The sequence below is a fragment of the Ranitomeya variabilis genome, chromosome 2, assembly GCF_051348905.1.
Source record: "Ranitomeya variabilis isolate aRanVar5 chromosome 2, aRanVar5.hap1, whole genome shotgun sequence".
In the NCBI taxonomy this organism is placed as follows: Eukaryota; Metazoa; Chordata; class Amphibia; order Anura; family Dendrobatidae; genus Ranitomeya; species Ranitomeya variabilis.
The window spans coordinates 458,782,297-458,802,400 of record NC_135233.1 but is presented as its reverse complement, the minus strand read 5'-3'; the positions used below and the strand labels follow the sequence as shown (position 1 = coordinate 458,802,400).

General features: G+C 44.7%; 1 protein-coding gene across 2 annotated transcripts in view; it reads right to left on the bottom strand.

Moving 5' to 3' along the window:
- LOC143806640 (uncharacterized) overlaps positions 1-16,992 on the bottom strand; it is a 62,556-nt gene extending 45,564 nt beyond the window's left edge. The window contains exons 1-2 of one of the 2 annotated variants that reach the window (XM_077287409.1): positions 16,837-16,992; positions 12,776-12,829 (exon numbers count right to left, since the gene is read on the bottom strand). The gene's annotated coding sequence lies outside the window, so the exon portion shown is untranslated. The remainder of the gene's footprint in view (positions 1-12,775; positions 12,830-16,836) is intronic. The other variant, XM_077287408.1, reaches the window with a different exon arrangement.
- Between the last annotated feature and the right edge of the window lie 3,112 nt (positions 16,993-20,104).

The window sequence follows — 20,104 nt, the reverse complement described above, 5'->3', positions numbered from 1 at the left end:
GCTACAGCGCCCAAATTTTGCACATACACACTACTAGCATTATTAGTGTGGAATAAAGGGATATGAGATGGTTTACTGTATGTAAACCATGTCTCATATCCTGTCGGGTTTGGGAAGGAGAAATGAAAAGCCGGCAATTGAATTACTGGCTTTTCACATATATCGTGCTGAATTAAATATAAATACAGAATATATATATATATATGTGTCTCAATGACACACACATATATATATATATATATATATATATATATATATATATATATATATATATATATATATATATACACACACACACACACACACACACACACACACACACACACACACTGTATATACGTTTTAACGAACATTTGAGCACATAAATCCATTAGATGTCGGTTTTGCAAGCCTGCGAGAAAATATCGCAGTACGGCTGCCATACGGATTACATACGGAGGATGCCATGCGCAAAATACGCTGTCACACCCTGCCTACGGATGACATACGGATCACTATTTTGGGGACTTTTCTGCGTATTACGGCCGTAAAAAACGGACCGTATTTACATACGCTGAGTGTGAGGCCGGCCTTAAATGTTTCAGATCACCAAACAAATGTAAATATTAGACAAAGATAACACAAGTAATCACAAAATGCAGTTTTTAAATTAAGGTCTTTATTATTAAGGGAAAAAAGAAATCCAAACCTACAGGACCCTGGGTGAAAAAGTTATTGCCCCTTGCCTTAAAACATAAATTAACTATGGTTTATCACATCTTTGTGATACCCTATCGACACCCAGGCCTGATTACTGCCACACCTATTCTCAATCAAAAAATCACTTAAATAGGACCTGCATGACAAAGTGAAGTAGACCAAAAGTTCCTCAAAAGCCAGACAACTTGCCTCAGTTAAGGTCATTGTTCATAACTCCACAATAAGGCCGGGGTCCAACTTGCGTGTGCAATGCAAGAAACTCAAGCGAGTCTCTCGCATCAATACCCGGCACTCGGGATCGGAGTGTGCGGCTGCATATAAATACATGCAGCCCCACACTCCAGCGGCAGAGCCGGGTATTGATGCGCGAGTTTCTTGCATTGCACGCGCAAGTCTGACCCCGGCCTAAGGGCTCATTTCCACATGCGAGAGACAAAACGGTCCGAATTATGGACCGAAAAGATGGAGGAAAATCATGCGATTGTCATGCGAGTGTCATGCGATTTTTTATCGCAACATCCGTATGACATCCGTATTGCTGTCCGATTATTACGCACCGGTGTCCTTTGAAAAGCCGGCATATCAGTGCTGTGTACAGTAAAATCACACTGACAGGTTAGAATAGAATAGATATATACACATAGAATGTGTATATATACATCTATATATATGTTAGTGAGACACCTATATATGTATATTTATATTTAATGCAGCGCTAGATAGCATAAAAGCAGCTAATTCAATTGCCGGCTTTTTCTTTCTCCTTCACAAACCCGACAGGATATGAGACATGGTTTACATACAGTAAAACCATCTCATATCCCTTCTTTTATTACATATTTCTCTTCACTAATGTAAGAAGTGTCTGTGTGTCAAATTTGGGGGCTCTAGCTATTAAATTAAAGGGTTAAATCGCAGAAAACATTGGCGTGGGCTCCCGCGCAATTTTCTCCGCCAGAGTGGTAAAGCCAGTTACTGAGGGCATATATTAATAGCCTAGAGAGGGTCCATGGTTATTGGCCCCCCCTGGCTACAAACATCTGCCCCCAGCCACCGCAGAAAAGGCACATCTGGAAGATGCGCCTATTCTGGCACTTGGCCATTCTCTTCCCACTCCTGTGTAGCAGTGGGATATGGGGTAATGAAGGGTTAATGTCACCTTGCTATTTTAAGGTGACATTAAGCCAGATTAATAATGAAGAGGCGTCAATTATGACACCTATCCATTATTAATCCAAAAGTAGGAAACGGTTAATAAAACACACACACATTATTACAAAGTACTTTAATGAAATAAAGACACACGTTCGAGTTCATATGAGGACATCCAGCAGAGGGCGCATCACCGCGCCTCAAGGTAACTACAGGACATTCCCCTGCATTCCATTCATTCCCCGGGGTTTTACAGCCACGAGCACTGCATTAGCACAGCTCCTGGCTGTAAAATGATTTAACCCCTTCAGATGGATTTACATCGTGGGACATGACTGATCATCGGAAGGTATGGGATATGGGTTTTTTTTTTTGTTTTTTTTTTTACAGAACGAGGGTCTTCAGGTGGATTAAGAGAATAATAAAATATTACAACACCCTGTGTCTTTATTTCATTAAAGTACTTTGTAATAATGTGTGTTTTTTTATTAACCATTTCCTACTTTTGCATTAATAATGGATAGGTGTCATAATTGACGCCTCTCCATTATTTATCTGGCTTAATGTCACCTTACAATAGCAAGGTGACATTAACCCTTCATTACCCCATATCCCACCGCTACACGGGAGTGGGAAGAGAGTGGCCAAGTGCCAGAATAGGCGCATCTTCCAGATGTGCCTTTTCTGGGGTGGCTGGGGGCAGATGTTTGTAGCCAGGGGGGGCCAATAACCATGGACCCTCTCTAGGCTATTAATATCTGCCCTCAGTCACTGGTTTTACCACTCTGGCATTTTTAGCTAGAGCCCCCAAATTTGACACACAGACACTTCTTGAATTAGTGAAGAGGAATATGTAATAAAAGAAGGGATATGAGATGGTTTACTGTATGTAAACCATGTCTCATATCCTGTCGGGTTTGTGAAGGAGAGAGCAAAAGCCGGCAATTGAATTAGCGGCTTTTATGCTATCTAGCGCTGCGTTAAATATAAATATACATATATAGGTGTCTCACTGACATATATATATGTATATATACCTATTCTATGTGTATATATCTACTCTATTCTAACCTGTCAGTGTGATTTTACTGTACACCGCGCTGAATTGCCGGCTTTTCAAAGGACACCGGTGCGTAAAATTCGAACAGAACTCGCATGGTGCGAGTGCTGTGCGATTTTTTTCTCGCACCCATTGACTTGCATTGGCGAGTCTCGTCCGAGAATTGCAGCAATACGCAGCATGCTGCGATTTTTTTCTCAGTCCGATTTCGGCTGAGAAAAAAATCGCAAATGAAAAGACACCTATTGAATAACATTGGTCCGAGTGCAATCCGATTTTTTATCGGATTGCACTCGTCCATTTTCCTTGCAAGTGGAAATGAGCCCTAAGAAAGAGACTGGGCAAAAATGGCCTGCATGGTATAGTTCCAAGACGTAAACTACTGCTGAGCAATAAGGACATAAATGTTCGTCTCAGTTTTGCCAGAAAACATCTCGATGATTCCCAAGTCTTTTGGGAGAATGGTCTGTGGACTGACGAGACAAAAGTTGAACTTTTTGGAAGGTGTATGTCCCATTATATCCTCAGCAACACAGCATTTCAGAAAAAGAACATCATACCAACAGTAAAATATGGTGGTAGTGTGATGGTCTTGGGCTGTATTGCTGCTTCAGGACCTGGAAGACTTGCTGTGGTAAATGGAATCATGAATTCTGCTGTCTACCAAAAAATCCTGAAGAAGAATGTCCGGCCATCTGTTTGTGACCTCAAGCTGAAGCGCACTTGGGTTATGCAGCAGGACAATTATCCAAAACACAGCAGCAAGTCCACCTCTCAATGGCTTAAGGAAAACTAAAAACTTTGGCGTGGCCTAGTCAAAGTCCTGACCATAATCCGATTGAGATGCTGTGGCATGACATTCAAAATGTGTTTCATGCTCGAAAACCCTCCAATGTGGCTGAATTACAACAATTCTGCAAAGATGAGTGGGCCCAAATTCCTCCAGAGCGTTGTACAAGACTCAATGCCAGTTATCGCAAATGATTGATTGCAGTTGTTGCTGCTATGGCTGGCCCAACCAGTTATTAGGTTTAGGGGACAATCATTTTTAACACAGGACCCTGTAGGTTTAGATTTCTTTTTCCCTTAATAATAAAGACCATTTATAAACTGCATTTTGTGTTTACATGTGTTATCTTTGTTTAATATTTATTTTCACACTACTGTACATTGAAACCTGGTTTCTGATTTCCAAATCACCACAATTTTTAGTCTAAAAGCACAATGTTAAACAATTTGACCTGATGAGGCTGGTGTACTTTCTTTGAAAATTCATGTAAGAATTGCTGTAAAAAATCTGTTAATTTTAATATAAGACAAGGAAAGTTCAAAAGTCTGCAAATCTGTCATGTTCAGGCAGAAGACCTTCGGCCGGTCTATAAATCTCAATCTGTACTGAATTCGACCTAACTTAAGGAGGATCTTTGACGACAGTCCGATTTAGTAAGTCAACGGTTTGTCCCATAACATTTCAATTTATGAGCATCTTGTGACTCAGAGTTGAACCATTTCTCCTAGAAATTGATGAATAAATTGACAACTGCGTGTATTTCGTTGGGGGAAGGAGTCCCCCAATCAGTGTGGACACTGTAAGACTGTGCATGGACATACGCCTATAAAATGGATAAGTGGATACACCCAGATGTCAATTTATTCATAAATTTAACTAGTATATCAAAGAAGCGCACAACTACAAGAAAAGATGGGGAATATACATATTTCCTAAAACAGACAAAGCAGGAGAGTGGACGGGTCCTCTTTAAATAGATGATCTTTAAAGAATATGTATTATCCTAAAATAAACAAAAAAAAAAATTGATTACATTCTTAAAAGGGGTTGTCTTATGACCATTTTTCAGGAGTGCACTGCTCCCCTTCCTGATTGCCGAGTGACAGTGCGCTCCTGAAGATCGATAGTTTGTGTTGGCAACATGGCTGAGCTGCTGGTCCATACTATTTGCTCAGAAAGACTAAATATGTCCGGATCCAGCTTGTAAGCGCTGCACTCCTTGCCTAAGAGACTGGCCACCGCTGATAGACTGCAGAAGTGGCCAGTAACTCAGGTAATGAGCAGTAAGTAACATAAGTACAAATCCATTATTTTTAAGAATGGAGATGTTTAATAAGAGGTAAATTGCAAAAGTTGTTTATGTTGACCAGCATTTTGCAATTTTACCTATTTAACAAGATGGGGATAAAAAAGAAACTTTCTGGGTTTTTTAAAAAATTTGTCAAAGAGAAGGGACCAATGTACTAGAATATAGAAATATGCAATAATTACCAGTTGAATCTCCAATGATAACAGTCCGGTGGTCCCCACTCATATGTCCCCAGTAATCAGACACCGCTACAACTATTCAGTGGCCTTAATGTTTGCACTTAACCACTGAGGTCAGTGATTGATACCATAAGGTGGCCCGCCATCACATCTGGAGCAGACGAGGACCACCGGAGAAGGAGGAGGAAGAGATTTAAGGAGGGAGTAAATTTATTTATTTTTTTTAATTATTTAGATACAAATTTGTGTTATGTAAAAACGTTGTGACGTTTTGAACCCCCCCAAAAGTGAATGGCGTTTAGCAATAGGGGTGTGACTATCCGCCTTACAACAAAACTACAATAATTAATGCCAGAAAGAAAATTGCTGCAAAGTATATCAGCAATTAGGTCGTATTTCAATTTCTGGCCCATGGGCTGCCTAATAAAGCTCACCTCTTAAAAAAAAAAAACCTGGAGCATCTTTAATTCAACGTGTTTTTATGATCAAAATTAGTGGTGTAGGAAACACCAGCGGTGATAAATTACCCCCAAAGAATAAGAATATAAGGGGCAATGTTTCTTCTTGTGTAGAGGGACAAGCCAGGCCTGGCATGTCAGAGTGAGGAGACTTATAGGCCATGGAAAAATTTAATATGGAAATTGCCTCATTGCAGAGCAACAGAACTCTAGTGCTACCTATTGGAAGCCTTGCTACTTCCTTCATATTACACTAGCGTTCAAGTTCTCATCCTCTCTGAAGAGGCAATTTGCATCCCCAAAGAGTAATAAACTCCATAAAGGTTCTATTTCACCCGTAGAACCTGTCTATATATACTGCTTCAAGAGCAGATCATAGGGACCCCTATTACCTGGGGGCTTTTCCGGTATGCAGGACCCACAATCATGCAGACAGAGAAGCCGCCTACACCAGGCGAGACCTTTAAAACTTTTCCGGCTCAATATTGTTTTTGCTAATAATGGTTCAGCCGGGAAAGGTTTTAAAAGGAATTCTCTAACTGTGTGTTAAATGTCAAGATAACATGTAGATGTAATGCTGACGGGGGGCACAGAGGACACTGTCAGCGCGTCCATTAGATTGAGACCGCGGCTAAGGCTTCTGTACGATAACAGGGGGGTAATCTGACATTCTCAGAGGTCCCAAGGTTATTAATGTGTCACTTACACCTATAAAGTAATCTATAACTGTATCCGGTAATAAGTGATTATAGGTTCACAGACCCTTTTAAATTTTATCAAAAGGGTTTTCTGGTTAAAAAAATAAATTATATATATATATCAAGCCTTGATAAAGGCTCAGATAGAGCTGAAACGTCGCCCGGCTATGTGGGTCGATTAAACCTACCACATGTTTCACCATGAGTATGGAGTGCTGCCTCTTTTTTGAGTCTCTGTGAATCTAAGTAATCGTTGGACTGATTACCTGGGGCCCTGCACCCGAAGATAAGTACCATTGTTGTGCTGTTCCTTTTTTCTTACTGTATATATATATATATATATATATATATATATATATATATATATATATATATATATATTTTTTCTTTATTTCCTCTTTCCATGACTTTGTTTGCCTTGTTCGATCACAGTTTTCAGGTATTCAGATTAAAAGCCCCAGATGAAGTATTGAAAGCACAGTGAAACGCAGTGTGGAAAGCTGTAAAGGATCTTCAAGTCTGACCTCCATATTTCTTGTACATGTATGTAGGTTAATGAAGCCAGTGGGCAATTACTGGTATCTAGAGCTAATTATATATATATATATATATATATATATATATATATATATATATATCGGACTAGGCTGTTGTATAACTTGAATCTTGTTGCCCCCAATACCAAATCTTCTATGGGCCCCCAATTGTTAAAGGTTTTTAACAGTCATAGTCTTTTCATATGTCCCAAAGAGACCTTTAGGACTCTCAATAGGATAGGACATCATTGTGTAATTGCTGGGACCCCGACAATCTGCAGAATAAAGGGGAGCACTGTGGCCGTTTCATCTCTAGGCACATCGGCTCATCTGTACTCACGACTGTGCTCACTACGACAGCTGAAATAACTGAAGGATACGGCACACAGCTGCGCCTCAATGGCTTGCGTGTCAGGTCGAAGTCGTAAAAAGGGATCACAGTGCAGATTTTTGAAAGGTACTTTAAAAAAAAATAAATAAAAAAAATACTAAAACCTTTAAATTGCCGTTCTAGAAAGACGAAAAACAAAACATTCACATCTAAGTGACTTACAGCCTTTTAAACCCAGTTTCGCAGACTTTTCCAGCCGGAGTGAGCAGTAAATAAATGCCTTTTTAAGTCTATTCCGAAAATTGCCTGTTTGATCCAATTCCATTATAAAACACGTCTCGGCAATTTCAGAGTATCTCTAATGGGTAGATGCCGCTATACTTGAACTGCTTAACCTCATTCTCTCGTAATCAGCAAATGTGATTATTCTCATTTGTAATTTTTTTTTTTCGTGAAAAAAGGGAGAACAACAAATAAAGGCTTTAGAAGCTATAAAACCACAGTCTACAGACCTTAACGTAGACCTGTCATCACTCCGGAACCTGTCCCTTTTAATAAATGGGTTTGCCAGAAAATAACTTTTCTGGAGAATCTTTCTTAGCACTCTGCGTTTTGCTGTTCCTCTGTTAGTCTGCCAAGAAATGTATGACTATATTGACCGATCATGCCATAATCTTGTCAAAGAGGTTGAGTACCTGCACTGTTTAATGCTGTGGGACTCTTGTGAACTCAGGAGGAGAGGGACCATCCAGCTTGTTATCCACGCAGAATTCCTGTAAATGTGATGGTATAGGGGCTGCATTAGGGCTCAGCGCACACATGAAAGGCGCCATCAAAGCTGAGCATTATATAGAGGTGTTATAACAACATATGCTCCATCCAGACAGGGAGGAACTTCCATATTTCAGTACGACAATGCTAAAACACATACTGCATCATCACAACAGCAAGGCTCCGCAAAAGAAGAGTTCGGGGCCTGCAGTACAGACCTTTCACCAATAGAAAACTTTTGGCGCATCACAAAACGAAAAATACAGCCAAGATCCCGGAGTGTGGAGTATGGCAGAAATTATACAACAGTACTGAGCAGTGTAGATGTGAACCCAGCACTGGGGTTAGGTGAAAAACTTGTTTTCTCAATCTGTTCCTCCTCATTCCACATCTTCTCTTCATAGAGTATAAAAGGAAGTGTAACCTGACCCTTCACTGTACCCGCAGCCCATCTTGTCCGAGAAAGATGGAAAAGAGCTGCATTTTCAAAGTAGATGACGAGGGGACAGTAGAAGTGTCACATAAGTGCAGAAAGTAGCAGAATTCTCTGATTAGTGACGCGGCCGTCCAGTGAGCGCAACCTCGATCAATACAAGTGAGGCTGCGCCCACTAGATGGGTTCCGGCAGGGAGTATAAGTAATGCTTACGTACCTGACGGTCCCGGCTCAGACACCGGCCAATCCTCGCAGCACACAGTGCATGAGCTGGAGGGATTCATTAGTCCGCAGTCACACGGAGTGATTGCAGATATTTCAATTTAGACCAGACAACTCCTTTAATGCAAAGTTTGTTGAATGAGCAGATCCGTTTTAATCAATTAATCGAAAAACAAGGATCGGGGGTAAGCTCCATGTCTGCGTCATAAAGAAATAAGAAGCGGCGGAGAGTATGAAATCAGATCTCATGATTAAATTACATTAGTACATTTGTGCCAAGTGGAATCTTGATGGAAGACTGTACTTTGCCCATGTCAACAACTATTTAAATCGCATACTTTGATAACGTGTCAAGTGGAGCCAAATCCTATTGGTGTATACATTACACACCGTTAGGGTTCAGGAAGCTGCAGGGTTTTCAAAATATTTCGTAAAGGATGCACAACTCCTTTAATTAATATTAATTTGCAAAACATCAAAATTTATGCTGAATAACTAATATATTTACATAAAAAAATAAATCCATATGCAAAAAAAACTCCAACATAATTACTATGGGGTAAAAGCCCTAGTACCCATTAGATTGGTTGGCCAAAGCTACCAATTTCAGTGGGCTCAGTTGACCATCTTATGTGTATGTGGCCTCTTAAATCTCCCTTGATTGAGGAGGACAGAAGAATGATCTGATTTGTTTAATTTCTTGGCTTTAGCTGGGAAGATAAGCCACTCCCAGAGGAGTCCAGCAGAAGCTCTCTTATAGAGAACAAGAACACAGGCGCCGAACATTCCTGAGCCCAGAGAGAGAGTTGACGTTTCGCCAACGGCCATCTAATGTGTATAAAACCTCCCGACACTCTCTCTCGATTGATGATGTCGAGGAAGAGTAGGATCTAACCTGTTGAATTTCCTTCTTTTTGTCAGAGAGGTAAGCCACTTCCATAGGAGTCCAGCAGGAGCTCTCTTATAAAACACAAAGGCGCCGAACATTCCCGAGTCCAGAGAGGAAGCTGAAGTTTCGCCGACAGCTATCTAATATTTATGGCCGGTTATACCCCTTAAAAAAAAAAAAAAAAGTCTCCACTACTGCAAAGCCCCAACTCACATTTCTTTCTTTGAGAAATCTAGCATAGGTTACGCTACAGTTCTCATGGCGCTACGACACTCTGGCCACAGTTTAACATCTCTGCCCAAGATCACCGTCTGCATTCCGGACGCAACGACCAGATGTTCCTTCTTTATTCACGCAGACAGACAATACGGAGAACGCTGCTGCAGCTTTCTGTAAACTTCCCCCAACAACCCCCAGGTTTACAATTGCAGATGTAAATGTTTAAATCCCCGCGACATAATGATATCCAGAGAGAAACCAGGAGACATGATGTAAGGTCGGCTCGAATGCAGAAAACCTATTGAATTCCGGTTGGCAATAAGCCTTTGCTTTTATTATTTTTTGTTAACCCCTTCCAGCCACAGCTATTTTTCGCTTACAATTTATGGTAAAACTTAGAAGAAATGAAAACAGGTTTATGTTGCCATATTCAGAGACCCATAACTCATTAACTTGGAGACCTGTAGTTTATATTGGGGTACATACGATTTGGCTTTTTTAACCATATTTTTGGGGGAGAGCAGGTGACTGAAAAACGACATCTCTGGCATAAACGTGGGGTCATTGGAAGAAAAATGATCTAAAAGGCCTTGGCCCTAAAATGTTTTTATTTAAAATAGTGCCTACTTCTGACACCCCCAAACCTATTGTGACTGTTCGAATGGCCATTGTAAAAACTAATTATTTCAAGATGGGGGAGGTGGCTATCTCCTATAAAGATAACCCTTAAAATGAGACTCGGAGACCACGGCAAACGGCAAGTCTTGCCTGGAAAAAATTGGAGGTGGCAGTCTAAATTCGCTGCAGCACCTGCTACAGGAAAAATGTAGTATTGCATGCAGCCATTGTAACTGCACATAATAATGGATGGTCGGCGTCCACCAGGACATAAGCACCTAAAAGTCTGTGTGCACTAAGTCAGTCGGTGGCGCCGACATACTGGAGGTGCAAGGGCGCCGACATACTGGAGGTGCAAGGGCGCCGACATACTGGAGGTGCAAGGGCGCCGACATACTGGAGGGGCAAGGGCGCCGACATACTGGAGGGGCAAGGGCGCCGACATACTGGAGGGGCAAGGGCCCCGACATACTGGAGGGGCAAGGGCCCCGACATACTGGAGGGGCAAGGGCGCCGACATACTGGAGGGGCAAGGGCGCCGACATACTGGAGGGGCAAGGGCGCCGACATACTGGAGGCGCAAGGGCGCCGACATACTGGAGGCGCAAGGGCGCCGACAGAGGTGCAAGGGCGCCGACAGAGGTGCAAGGGCGCCCCCACACCAGAGAGGAGTACAGGACTGTTTTATTCTACATAGAGGAATATAGTAATTGCGAGGGTGTTGTTTGTGTAGTTGACAACCCCTTTAATTTTAACATGTGAGTAAGGTAGGTTGCGGCAAATGGGCATTTACTGGTGCATTTCTTAATCAATTTATAGCCCTATTTAGTTGCCAGTATGGCACAGTGTGACGATCCCCAAAACTGTCCATGTGGTATAAAGTTATATACAGTTATTTTAGTTGCTTTAGAAAAATCTAATGGGACATTGAGATCCGCCTGACAAAATATTCGATGTATTCTGACTTCAGCCACTTACTCTAGTGAAAGTGAAGGCTCAAACCTCAATGTTCTCAAGACGAGGGTCCGAGCTCCTTACAAAACATCAGCTCAACCTTTGGACAAGCTGCTCCTTATTTAGTAGCTAGTAAGTACTATTAATACGATCGCCTTTCAGTCTTCTCTATTTTAGTACGTCCTATCTTAGGTGGGATACTCTCATCGTTATCTCTGGGGTAAGGCTACACGAGATGACACTTCGTAAATGAAGGTCGTTCTATAAAACCACTTATGACATTACATTGATTTATACGGCAGTTTTGCGCGTGAGAAGAACGGCCGGGGTTCTGGTCCTCCTCCTGCTCTAGTTAGTTCGCTCACTGAATTTCCTTTTCCATTGACCTGCGTAAACCTGCCATGATCAGCCAACTTGCTGATCTGAAAAAAAATGACGGGTGTGCATGAAGAATAGCACCATTTCTACCCACTATATGACTTATATACTACATTTTCATCAAGCTTTCCCCTCTGCAGGCGCTATTTCCAAATTTCAGTTGTCGCTAAGCTAGTGGGTGTATAGTAGCTGCTATGAGCTCGTCTGTGCACTGCCCACACAGAAAAGAAGGAGTCTGGTTCTTCTGTTGTATGCAGCACATGTTTATAAGCCACATGGAGGACATTATACATCATTACTGAGCAGTGTAGCTGTGAATCCAGTACTGGAGAGAGAAAATTGCTAAAGCTGTGTGTCTATGCCTCTCACCCTCTGCTTCTTTCCCTTTTCACTCTCTATAAAGAAAAAAGAGAAAGAGGGAGCGTACCCTGTGCAATACCGCAGAGTGATCAACATGATGGCAGGATGTATATCGCTCACCTGGATGAGTTGTGTGCGGCACAACTCCGTTGTAGACATAAAGCCAAAAGATAGAAGGCTCCTGCTCCACCCGCTGCAATCGCACCCAGCCGATGGAGAGAATCAAGGTGGTGTCTGGGCGCTACCAAAGATGAGCGGTGATCCAAGTGTAGAGATCAGATTTATTTTAAAAAGCTTTAAAACAATGCGTGGCTGAGTTGGATCAACTACTTCTCCAGGTTCTACAAATCCACCGTTCCTACGTGGTAGCGCCCTGACACCACATCCACAATTTTCCTTTCGCTCTCTGTAGACTTCAATAGTCAGCTGTAACATGATCTCTCAGTGATCTCGCAGTTCACCTTGTTTTGGGCAGAGAGAATGATAAGTCCAGGAGGCAAAGGGAGGGGAGAAGAAGTGGCGGATAAGTAAAAGGAGCAGATTTCTCCTCTTTGATATACTAAAAGGTTTCTTATAGCCACTTGTAATACTGATTTAGGCTAAGCTTTTTGATTATTTAAAGGAATTTTCCAACTGATGACACTTACTCTTAAAAGGGATTCAACTGATTAAAAAAAAAAAAAAAAAAAAGACAAAATCAAGGAAATTATAACTTACCCTCCCCGCGTCCCTGGTTGTTTGGCTGAGCAGGCATTTCCAGTGGATCAGGAGCTGGAAGCAAAGAACAGCGGGGTCCGTGTAAGCGTCAGGCATGGGGGGTCTCTGAGAGCAAGTATCATTTATGTGATTATTTTTAACCAGTTGGAGTCCTTTAAGGGTATGTTCAAACTGTCTTTTTTTTTTTTTTAAGATCTTTTTAAGTGGGTCCGCTCCGAAAAATGGTCTAAAAAGAGCGGCCCTATTAATTTGTCTGGGAAGAGACTCGCTGTTCATATGCTTAGGCTTTTGGATGTCTTTTAGAAGACACCAAGCTTTTAAAAGAAGTGGCCTGACCACTCTTCTAACATTTTCTGCAGGGAAAATGGGCAATACCTTATGGTAGAAGCTGAAGGAAAGACTAAGAAGATGTCAAGAAGATGCCGGGGCTTCTATTTGTCAACACTTTTTTTCATTTTTTTTTTTAACAAAAAAATTACGGTAAACAAACTGCCAAAAATGTTAGAAAAACAAAATATATCCCCCTTTAAAAAAAAACAAAAAACAGTAAAAAAAAGCAGTAAAAAAAGTCACTTCTAGCTTACCAAACTCCAGAGAAAGTAAACGATTCCTGAAGCAACAGATGTTTTTGACTGCCAAAAAAAGACGCAGTCTGAACACATCCTAAGAATCAATTTTAAATTGGGAATAAATATGTTCTTACATCGAGTATTTGCTGCGTTTTTGATGTTGCAGATTTTCTGCACCTATGCTGTGAATTAGGTTACTTGGGCTTTTTCATTGTGTTTTTTTCTTACATTCGTTTTTATTAAGTTTTTGACGCTGGGGTTTTTGTTCTCTTTTTGGTGTGTCATTTTTTTTAAATAAAGTTGCTTTATTTTTTATACAAAACTTTATTGATACAGTTGTGTGCGGATTACACATGCAGGGATTACCTGTTTGTTAGACAATCCATGCATGGTGTCGAACAGCTGCATGGACTCGAACATATTACTCGAGCACGCCAAAATCACTCGGTTAGCACCAGAGCATGCTCAGATAACACCTTATCCCAGCACGTTCACTCATCACTAGTTTTTACATGCAAATTTTTTGCATCTAATGCAAATCTATGGGAAAATCTGCACATAAAACTCATCGTACCCGTAAGAGAAATTGACATGTAGCGGATTTCAATCACACACCGCAGGTCAGTTTATGCAGCAAAAAATAATTAAAAAAAAAAATTAACAAATATGATGCGAATATATAATTGGCTGGAAATCCCTTTTAATAACTCCGGTACATGTGGCATGCAAAGGCTCCAAATAATATGTGCATAAATCTGCTGCTAGAAATTTGTTTCCAATTTGTTCTCTCTAATGAAACATGTGCAAATTTGGCCTAAAGCAAGTTACAAATGTATAAAAAAAAAATAATAAAAAAAAATCCTGAAATGTGTTCCCGTTCCAGGCGGGAGAGTGTGCCAGAGCTACCCGAAAGCAATCTTCAGCCTGCATTCACATGGAGGGTCCATGATGGCCGGTGTGTCGCCGCGATTTTCCCACTGCTCCCCGGCACAATCACTTCATATTGAAAGGAAACAGTGTTTCGGCTGCAAAACTTTGCGACCATTCCGATCGGCCACTTTGGCTTGCAGGCAAAATGTCTATTTTCCCTGTAGAAATAACTGATTGCGAGGGGGAGCGCTGAAACGATGGCAGCAAGACAAGTGCTTATGGTTGGAGACCCGAGAGTTGTTAAATGAAAGAAATAAGTGAAAATTCACATGTTGCGTTTTTATTGCGGTACTCTGCAAATCAAGGCAAAAAACGCTGTGATTTTGCTGAAATTTTGGAAAATCGTGGCAAAAAATGCAACGTATGAACCCACCATTAGGTTGGAAAATCGATGCAGCAGTTTTTTTTGTTAGCCAAGATGTAAAAGTGTCAGGATAGAAAACCCAAAGTAATATTCCTGGAAAATCAAAAATGCAATTAGAGTTGGTGCGAATCGATTCACAGGACCCGATACACCAGCCACGCCAGTGATCAGGAGCCCCGAGAAACGCCTCCTACCTTCACACATCTGCCTCTCGTAACGTCGTGGTGGCAGATCAGATGCCATCTGCATGGAAGTCCTCACCAACATCTAATGGATTTGGTGCAGATTTCCCTGCACTAGCACAACAACTCCAACCCCCGTGGATGTCCCATTATGTTGGATTTATGCGTATAACACTCAAGATCCGCGTATGGACCACGATGTCCACACCGGCCACGGGTCTCCTGATCTGAACTCAACAGGATCATATAAGCCTATGAAACTTTTGAGTTTGAATCAGGAGACGCAGCTGGTGGGGACATCGTGGTCCATACTTGGAACAGACGCGGCTGACACCGGCTAGTGCCGGACGGATGAGGGGTCGCGGCTGACACCGGCTAGTGCCGGACGGATGAGGGGTCGCGGCTGCACCGGCTAGTGCCGGACGGATGAGGGGACGCGGCTGACACCGGCTAGTGCCGGACGGATGAGGGGACGCGGCTGACGCCGGCTAGTGCCGGACGGATGAGGGGTCGCGGCTGACACCGGCTAGTGCCGGACGGATGAGGGGACGCGGCTGACACCGGCTAGTGCCGGACGGATGAGGGGTCGCGGCTGACACCGGCTAGTGCCGGACGGATGAGGGGTCGCGGCTGCACCGGCTAGTGCCGGACGGATGAGGGGACGCGGCTGACACCGGCTAGTGCCGGACGGATGAGGGGACGCGGCTGACACCGGCTAGTGCCGGACGGATGAGGGGACGCGGCTGACGCCGGCTAGTGCCGGACGGATGAGGGGTCGCGGCTGACACCGGCTAGTGCCGGACGGATGAGGGGTCGCAGCTGACACCGGCTAGTGCCGGACGGATGAGGGGACGCGGCTGACACGGGCTAGTGCCGGACGGATGAGGGGTCGCGGCTGACACCGGCTAGTGCCGGACGGATGAGGGGACGCGGCTGACACCGGCTAGTGCCGGACGGATGAGGGGACGCGGCTGACACCGGCTAGTGCCGGACGGATGAGGGGTCGCGGCTGCACCGGCTAGTGCCGGACGGATGAGGGGTCGCGGCTGACACCGGCTAGTGCCGGACGGATGAGGGGACGCGGCTGACACCGGCTAGTGCCGGACGGATGAGGGGACGCGGCTGACACCGGCTAGTGCCGGACGGATGAGGGGTCGCGGCTGCACCGGCTAGTGCCGGACGGATGAGGGGACGCGGCTGCACCGGCTAGTGCCGGACGGATGAGGGGACGCGGCTGCACCGGCTAGTGCCGGACGGATGAGGGGACGCGGCTGCACCGGCTAGTGCCGGACGGATGAGGGGTCACGGCTGACACCGGCTAGTGCTGTTCACAAAGCTGCAACACCAAAACACCACACAGCGAACGTAGCAGGACGGGGCCAAACTATGTCCATCCGCACAATCCGCTCTGATGGAAGCGGCACACGCTCGGGTACATTTCAGGCATTCCTGCCATGATGACTAGTGGTAGAAACCACCACATGAGAAATTGACCGAAAATCGCGTTCTGCGCCCGGCCCATTTCTGCCTTCTCAGGAACCCGCTGTAACACCACATCCTCATTCACATCCTGACTACGCGGATAACCCGTCTCTGCGCCGTATCCAAGGACCATATATTGGGGGGGACCGTCCTGCCTTCCTGGTGGCGCCCGTCACCTCCATCATTAACCCTTCGCCTCCAGGTGACAGGACGTCTGTCTTTCAAGTTGCACTGAAGTGGTGAAAGATGCTGCAAAGTTTTTCTGCCGCTTTTTGACGCGTGTTCAGACGGCGCGGTGGATTATGGCGCAGGTGGCACAACATGGCGCAGGTAACGGTGACTGTGACGCGGAGTCGGCGCCATGTACCTGCCGGTCAGTGTGACAGCACCGGGCCCTGAGGCCCCCACATACCATGTACAGGGGATGGACACCATTCCGGGACTGAGCCATTGTTAGCCCCTCATCTGACACACACAGGGCTATATATAGGAGCGCAGCGATAACACAGGGTGGACCACCGGCCCCGTTCTTACCTCGTTACTCCCGGTCACAGAGACGGACACCGGGCTCCGCGGCTCGCATCCTCCTCCTCCGCCAGGCGCAGCTACAGCAGAGAGGGAGCAGTGTCCGACAGCGCTCAGAACCGACACAAAGCCACGCCCCCGCAGCTGCCAGTCACATTGGAGCATGCGTACAGCCGGGCCCGGCGTGCGGACTACTGTTCACCTATTGGTTGCCGGGATAACCCTCCTGTTACTAAGCGCAACACAGAGGCACAAGACAGGGGAATTAGCTCAAATGGTAGAGCGCTCGCTTAGCATGCGAGAGGTAGCGGGATCGATGCCCGCATTCTCCAGGAAGTTTTTTTTTCATATTCTCATTAAATTTGAGGAAATTACACTATATCGCGATATAAAGACACGAAGTCATGACTGGGCTCTTTTATAACTCAACTGAAGATTTCTCAGTTATAAAAATCCCTTTAAACCTCTCCTCTCCAGGGCAATATTTTTTTTTTACATTTTTTGCGCTTCTTTTTTTTTTTTGTTATGTTCTCCATTAATGTACAAGTTGTTTGTTTAAATTATTTGTAGCTTTGAATAAAAAAGTGGGGTAAAACTGTTAACCCCTTCACCCCTGGGCCATTTTCAGTTTTCGTTTTTTTTTCGCTCCCCTTACCAGAGCCATAACTTTTACTTTTCAGTCAATATGGCCACGCGAGGGTTTGATTTTATACAGGACGAGTTTAGTTTTTGAAAGACACGATTGAATTTACCATACAATATAGAGATCGACAGCGACAGTTGACATGTTAACAGCCGCGGGTGGATCGTGATTCCACCCGCGGCTGTTGGGGGCACATGTCAGCTGATCAGGTCAGCTGTAATGTGCCTGAAAAGATGCAGGCTCAACGCCGGACCCGCACCAAATAAGGACACCCGACATATCTATAATATAACGCTGGGAGCGTCACTCTGTCCGAAGCCTTTATTGACTGCGCAAGCGCCGGCGCAGTCTGGACCCCACAGAGTGACGCAGCCCAGGAGATCGCGGTATGCGTAAGCACTGAACGCACACCGCGATCTCCAACGGAGAAGCAGGGACGAGCCAGGAGGGTGAGTATATTCTATATTCACCTATCCCCGTTCCACCGCGGCGCGCATCTCTGTCTTCCACATCCTCTGCCTGTGACGTTCAGTTCAGAGGGCGCGATGACACGCTTAATGCGCGCCACCCTCTGACTGAACAGTCACAGCCAGAGGACCCAGAAGACGGAGCGGCACGCAGCACTGGATCAGGGCCAGGTGACTATAGCAAGTGCCGGGGGCCTGAGCTAGAGGCGACTCCGGCACCTGACCCCCACAGCGCATCGGTGTCCCCGCCTGCTCAGGCCCCCAGTACTTGGTGCCCAGCGACGATAGGTGAGTATGTTATTTATTTTTTTTATTGCAGCAGCATGCAGGGCATATAATCCTATGGAGCATCTTATGGGGGCCATCAACCTTTATGGATTAGCATACAGGGCATATAATACTATGGAGCATCTTATGGGGGCCATCAACCATAATGGAGCAGCATACAGGGCATATAATCCTATGGAGCATCTTATGGGGGCCATCAACCTTTATGGAGCAGCATGTGAGGCATATAATACTATGGAGCATCTTATGGGGGCCATCAACCTTTATGGAGCAGCGTATGGGGCATATGGATGGGAGCAGCACATTACAGAATGGTGGCGCAGGATGGGAGCAGCACATGACAGAATAGAGCAGCACATGACAGAACGGGGGTGCAGGATGGAGCAGCACATGACAGAACAGGGGTGCAGGATGGAAGCAGCACATGACAGTGGGGGCGCAGGATGGGAGCAGCACATGACAGAATGGGGACGCAGGATGGTAGCATCACATGACAACTGGGGCGTAGGATGGGAGCAGTACATGACAGAATGGGGGCACAGGATGGGAGCAGCACATAACCGAAAGGGGGGTAGGATGGGAGCAGAGCATGACAGAATGAGGGCGCAGGATGGCAGCAGCACATGACAGAATCGGGGCTCAGGATGGGAGCAGCACATGACAGGATGGGGGCGCAGGATGAGAGCAGCACATGAAAGGATGGGGCGCAGGATGGGAGCAGCACATACCAAAATGGAGGCGCAGGATGGAAGCAGCACATGACAGCATGTGGGTGCAGGATGCAAACACTACATGACAGGATGAGGGCGCAGGATAGGAGCAGCACATGACAGCATGGGGGTGCAGGATGGGAGCACCACATGACAGCATGGGGGCGCAGGATGGGAGCACATGACAGGATGAGGGCTCAGGAAGAGAGTAGCACATGACAGGATGGGGGCGCAGGATGGCAGCAGCACATACCAGAATGGGGGCGCATGATGGGAGCAGCACATGACAGGATTGGGGTGGAGGATGGGAGCACCACATGACAGGATAGGGGTACAGGATGGGACCACCACATGACAGGATTGGGGTGCAGGATTGGAGCACGTGACAGGATGAGTGCTCAGGCAGAGAGTAGCACATCACAAGATGGAGGCACACAAAACAGGATGGGGGCTGCACATGACAGGATGGGGGCGCAAGATGGTTGCAGCACATGACAAGATTATGGTGCAGGATGGAAGCAGCACATACCACGATGGAGACCATATACCAATATAAATGCTCGCCACCCGGGCGTAGAATGGGTTCAATAGCTAGTATATATATATATATATATATATATATATATATATATATATATATATATATATATATATATATATATATATGTCATACGTCATGAAGGGGTAAAAAAAATATATATTAATTTAATTTTCATGGCAACATTCATCGTGCCGTAAAAATGACCCGGTAATAATTCAGTATGGTGACAGCGATACTGAACTTGTACAGTTTTAAAAATTATTTTTAGTTAAATAAAGAAAAAAATGTGTCGCCATCCGACGAGGCTTCAATGGTGCTTGCGTGACAAACCTGGACAACCCCTTTAAATGGCTAAACAATAACAACTCAGCAGAGAGTATCACACATGATGGTTTTAGATACACGGCTCAGCAGACAGTACCTCACAAGATAGGGTTAGATACACAGCTCAGCAGTCAGTATCACACAGGATAGGGTTAGATACACAGCTCTGCAGACAGTATCACACAGGGGAGGATTAGATACACAGCTCAGCAGACAGTATCACACAGGAAAGGATTAGATACACAGCTCAGCAGACAGTATCACACAGGATAGGATTAGATGCACAGCTCAGCAGTCAGTATCA